The sequence below is a fragment of the Centruroides sculpturatus genome, unplaced genomic scaffold (genome assembly GCF_000671375.1).
Source record: "Centruroides sculpturatus isolate CEXI.00-Female unplaced genomic scaffold, Cexi_2.0 scaffold199, whole genome shotgun sequence".
In the NCBI taxonomy this organism is placed as follows: domain Eukaryota; kingdom Metazoa; phylum Arthropoda; class Arachnida; order Scorpiones; family Buthidae; genus Centruroides; species Centruroides sculpturatus.
The window spans coordinates 135,550-142,312 of NW_019384516.1; positions in this window are offsets into that span (position 1 = coordinate 135,550).

Consider the following 6,763-nt stretch of genomic DNA (forward strand, 5'->3'; position numbering starts at 1 on the left):
CAGTTATTTTTTTTAATGTATTACTTGGCTTTAATTTGAGTATGTTTTTCGCGTTGGAACGAATTATTTGGTTTTACATGTAATCGTATGGGAAAAGATGATCCACCTTACGACATTTTCATGATACGATCTCAGTTTCGTAACGGATTAATTTCGTATCCTGAGGTACCACTGTATTGTAATTTTATTAATTAAGCAGTATAATAAAGAAAATATCTTATTCAGTGATCATATTGTTGATAAGAAAAATGAGAATTAAAATTCTTAAGTATTTATCACTAGACAGCGGATTTTAGGCAAATGCCTATTTTTTTCCTTGGCATATACATGGATAAGATTTCGTATGAACACTTTTCATGAACATTTAGATCGAAACAATGGTATTTTATAATGCCTAAAAATACTTATTTTGACATTGCTGCCTATTTTTGCTTAGAACACAAAGTTTAGTCTGTTTTCATACTTTTTAAAAAGTTTTTATTAATTTTTCATTTCATTTTCCGCAAAGGTTTACTTTAATTCTTAAGTGTAACTAAAGCCAAGAAAATTTTGAATGACATTTATGTTCAGAAGAAGTTGATGTACTGTACATCAAATGTTATTTCACATTCATTGAAGATACTATTACTGCACTTGAAAGTAGTTGGAAACCTATATATGAACAAATTGATCTCCTCAACAGAGCAAACCAGAAACTTTGTGATGCACCAGGCACTACTGCAAAAAAAGTGAAGAAAGAGTTGAAAGCAGTGCTTCAAAAGAGACTTGGATTAAAGTGCTTGTTTATTGTGGCTGATATTTTGGCAAGAAAGAAGAACAAAAGTGAATTCCCAGTTCATCTTCCAAGGTTGAAGATAACGGATTATATGCTCTTTTTCTGCATATAAATTAATTCTCAGTGACAAACGTTGCAACTTTTCTATTGAAAATTTGGAAAAAGTGCTTGTAATATATTATGAAGCTAACTATGGGAAACGGAGCGAATAAAAAATGTAAAGATAATTGTTTGTCTACTTCTGATTACCATTTCGGGTGATTTGTGCACAACTTCAGAATGATTTCAAATGATAGAATTTGGAAGAGATTCATATTGAATGTTTATTTGAATATTAAAGGCCCATTTGTTATAGCCTGAAGAAGAGCCCAGGAGGGGCGATGAAAATGTTCGCAATTCTAAAAATAGAAGCACTCCAGTTAAAGGTTTGAGGAGTATTTTATTTTATTTGATAAAAAATTGAATTTGATTGCATTTTCAGGAAAAAAATGAAACTTAAGCAGTTTAATTTAAGAATTATAGTAAACCTTTGCGGAAAATAAAACAAAAAAGTAATAAAAACTTTTTAAAAATATGAAAACAGACCAAACTTTGTGTTTTAGGCAAAAATAGGCAGCAACATCAAAATAAGCATTTTTAGGCATTATAAAATACCATTGTTTCGGTCTAAATGTTCATGAAAAGTGTTCGTATGAAATCTTAACCAAGTATATGCCAAGGAAAAACATAGGCATTTGCCTAAAATCCGCTGTCTAGTTATGATGACTGCATTTTTTGACATTGCAGGAGCTTTGCTGGTGAACTTTAATTAAAGACCCTCACATTAGCATCAACGCCAAGCACTACAATGCAACATTGGACAAGCTGCATAAAGCCATAAAAAATAAGTGACCAGGCATGTGATTATATGGTGTGATTTTGTTGCACACATGTTGTGAATACTGTACAAGATGCTTTAGGCCAAGACTCTACTAGCGTAAAAACGGACGTAAAACCCCTCGCCGTAAAAGCTTTTAATCATGTGACCATGATATTTTATGCCCGAGCAGGTTGTAAAACCAGAGTAAAAGCGAGTTGAGCAGTGTTCAACTTTTGATGCAAATACAGCCGTAAAACGGTACCATCCACCAATCAGAAGTCAGTGAAATCTAGGTCATTGTGACACGGTGCAAAAATGGCAGAAAACAAGCTTTTGCGTACGTTCCCTTGTGGCTATCTAGAATAGATCTGGAAAGATTTATCAAATACATCCAAAAGTATTCGTGTATCTACGACAAGAAGTATCCTGATTATAATAATGGATGCCCAAAACACGCAATATGGATGGCCAAAGGAAAATCCTTCAATTTAGAGGAATATATAATGAAAAAAGCTAAGCTTATAAGTGCTGTATATTATCTTAATTAATAATATGATGATAAAAGTTAATATATGAAAGTAAAGATATCACTTTTACTACATTTGTAATTATAGTACAGAAAAAAACTCGTAGAATATAATCATTGTCTTTATAACTTCAATAGTACAGTCACTGTAAAAACTTGGCTAGCTGGACCTCCACCACAATTCAGACATAAACGCAAATAGGTCACGTGATTAAAAGTTTTTATGGCAAAGGTTTTCACACCCATTTTTACACTAGTGGAGTCTTGGCCTTAGTAGCATGATAGAATTGAGAGATTCTGCACCATCCTTCCTATAGCCCCAAATCTGTCGCCAAGTGACATTTATTTGTTCAGACCTTTAAAAAAGTTCTTAAGGGACAATGCTTTAACTCTAATGAAAAAGTCAAGGAAGATTTCATCCAATAGTTAAGGACCAACCAACATCATTCTTTGTGGACACTATCCATCATTTCCTCAAACAATAGAATGCCTGTCTGAATGCCTAATGACTTTTATTTTTTTGACAAACAAAATTGCATTCCGGCTTTTTCATATATTATTTTGTTTAATTATGCCATGCTGATTGATATACTGTTTTGTTTGTCTTAATAAATTTACTCAAACATGTTTCATTTGATCAATCCTTGTATATTTCATTAATTTCATATCTTATTTTTTGAAGATGCAAATATGTCCAATTGCATAATAAGACATGAGGGAAATAAACACAGTCCTATAAAAATTTACAGTAGAAAAAAATATTACAGCAATAGCTGCAAAAAATGAAGTAACATCTCAGCTAAGCCTATAGACAATGTCTATAGATGCTACTGACGGGGAAATTCACCAAAATATAAGGATATTGCATTTTAAGTGATAATGAATTTTTTTTTTTTTTGCTTTGTTTGTGATTAGTTCAGTCACTTGTTATAATGCTGCCTAATCATGTGCTTTCAATATGGACAAGTCTGTTTCAGTTATAAAACCACAGTTTTAATTTTTATGAACTGAAACCAACACAGAACTTCAAAAAAAACCAAAAAAAAAAAATTATTTTTATTTCAAAACTAATTTCAACTACAGGTAGCCCTCAGTTTACGTCGGCTCAATTTACGCCAATTCACAATAACGCTGCAACGCAATTTGCCATTTCGCAGTGTAATTCCCCGATTTTCCCTATGCCAAACTGATTTTCATTTCAGTGTTGACGTATTTATTGAGCCGCGACATTGTACATTTGTTAAAACAAAGATTTTTATTGAATATATTTAGTTTTTCTATTTAATATTATTGGGTATGTATACATTTGCATTAAATTAATATTAAAACACTAAATGTTTAGGTACCCACGAGTCAAGTTATCAAACTTAATATTCCAATAAATGGCGTCTGAATCCATTGCGCCAATGAATGTATCCCGTATCAGTTTGTTTAGGAAAACACCTTACGACGCAGTAGCACTTCCGGCAATCACAAACTAACGTTAGTAAGACAAATCTACTTCTTGTCTAGCTAATAAAAAAGTATCGTCTGACGATACTTTTTTATTAGCCAGATAATATCTATTTCTCCTTAGCCACCTTCAATTTTCCCACTCAAACTGACCTTATACATGCGCTACAGCGATCGGTGGTTGACCAATCAGTGTCTTCGCTCGTCCGTAGCTCTACATCGGGTTAACGTATCCTTTCAACAATGGAAAGTTTGACGGTTGAACTTTGTGAGTTAGACAATGATTGGGAGCGAAGTGCAAATGTAAATGTAAAAAGTTCGGAATATGGTCGCATCCATTCGACCATATTCCGAAATTCTCAATGAAAGAAAACAAAAATGTAAACAATTAAAGATGGATACTTTTTTCCAAAAAAATGTAAGAGATCCAAAACTAAAATTTTATAATAAAAACACTTCAGTTTATTTTATGATAAAATACATTTTAAAAATTAAAAATTTATATGTATTTTGTATTATATTGTATTAATAAACAAAATTATTTGCTTATTTTTCACTTATGTAGAACCTAACCTTATACCTCACTGTAAATATGGTTCATTTTATGCCGATTTGATTTGCGCCAGCTTTTGTAGGAACAGAACTGCAGCGTAAACTGAGGCCTACCTGTATTTAATGAGTAAAATTGTATCAGCTTGAATTAAAATGAAATATTCACTTGATCCGCCAAAGAAAACTTAAAAATTAATAAACTGTATTTATTAAAACCAAACAATTGTCAAATTATATTGGGCTATATTACTAATACTATTATTAATTAAATGCTAAGTAATCTGACACTAGAGGTAGGTGTCAGGTTCAATCTCTTGCTAAATTTAACAATTATAACTAAATTAATTATTAAAATATTAATTGTAATTATTAGATTTAGCAAGAAATGGAACCTAACACCTGCCTCTAATGCCAAATTACTTAGCAATTAATTAATAATGGTAGTAGTAATATAGCCTAATATAAGTTGGCAATAGTTTGAATTTTATATACAACTATTGGGTTTGGATGTTCATATTTAAACTGCATTTAAAAACTTTCTAATTTGTCTTCATAAAATTCCTAAATAGAAGTTTTATCGTCATTTTATAAACATTAATTTCCTTTACTTGTCATATCTTTTTGTAGATTTATTATAAAATAAAATATATTTAAATCAAAATATATTTTATTTTCCTATACATTTTCATAAAAATTATAATGATGATGATGAAAAAGTTGGTCAAAAACACTTTCAAAAGTTTATCATTTTACAGGAAATTGGTGAATTTCTTAAATAATTCAGAAAAAATGCAAGACCATTATCATCATAAGTAAATTTTGCATTTTTGACAAAGAATCCATTAACTAACATTCTATGCTAAAATATGTCATTCATGGCATCAACCTCAACTTTATTTCTATTAATCAACATTACATTAATTTTATAATTGTATATGCTATCATATGATGATAATATATGCCTAAATTAAAGTTTTTTTTTTTTTAATTTTTTACATTCATTTATCAATTTAGTGTTGTGCAGCAAATTATACAATGGCCTATTTATTTCTATGACTTAAATTAAATTTTCCAAATTACACAATAATAATTATTAATTGGTTCATAAACTGTTGTGTGTGCTAGTGTGCAATAATTTTCAGGAAAATTATGGATTCTGAAAATATTCTACACCCATGCTAATTTTTTCTGAGATATTACCTTTCCATTTCTTTATTTCATTTCCATTAATTTTACATTTAAATTTAATTATCCAGAGAAAATTTTTCAAATGCATTTTTCATCAAATAAATTTGAAGGGAAAAATATTACTATCAATGTATATTTGTTTCAATATTTTTAACAACTATGACACACACACCTTATATCTCTGAGAACCAACATTTATTGCTTTAACAAACATTTTCAACCTGATCAACAAGTCATTGTCAGGTATTTTCAATTCTCTGATATGTTTTTATGGTGGTTCTATATTCAAATGATTATGCGAAAAAAAATTCAAATTTATAAATGTTCAAATACTTCATCCAAATATCAAATACAGTGGAACCTTGCTTAATGAGCATAATTCATTCCAGAGTAATACTTGTAATGTGAAACACTTGTTAAGCGAAACAATTTTTCCCATAGATATTAATGTAAAATACGATAATGCATTCCATGCTGAAAAAAATACTCAAATATTTTATGTATAATGTTTATTCAAAGAAAATTGTACAATATGCATTGTTAAGGAGCATGAAACATCATCTTTTCTTCTAGTGCAGAATGAACCAACCTGGAATGAGAATTCAATTTGCAGAAAACGAGAAAAAAAAACCACAGATAATTGGCCAATTGCAGAGACAGAGTTTACATTAAACGACGTTTATCAACGAATGGCCTATAGCCGTTGGCTGGCTGAACTGCAGTTTAAAATGCGTTGCAAAGACGACGATCGTCTATTTCTGACCGTTCTCTAAACGAACTTCGGCAAAACATTGGCTCTTACTTACTTCGCTATTACTCCCCTGTTTTAGGAGTCGTTCGGCCAATCGGGTTATTTCTTCGTGACGTCAGAAATGGTCATCAGCTATATTCCGAAAGCTTAAGACCGTCAAAATCATTGTTCGGCAATTAATGACAATCCTTTTCCATTTCGATATTTAATTTCGTCGCCAATACGATTTAAAATATGAACAAATCCATATTTAGAAAATTTATACCGAATTCGAAATTCGTCTTCGGAATAGATTTTTAAGGAATTATTTCGACATCTTATTACTGTCGAAATGAATAATTTTAAATATTTTATTATTAATATTGCATTTTTTTATATATCTATAAACAGATTTCTGTAATTATTAAAATTGTCTCTTTTGTTTAACAGTACAATGACTCGGAAATGCATTAACGTTTTATAACCGACACGATACTCGAATTGTAAATAAATGCATCTGATTTAAATTAAATTGAAGTTTTAAGTCTTCACCCATTTGAATGTCGAAATTGGAACATTTAAAACAAATTTAAAGTATTTAATTTTGTTGTTTTTGCGCCGAGCAATTAATTAATGAATAATTTTGTCGATTCGTACCGTTTACAACATTTATCGAAGGAA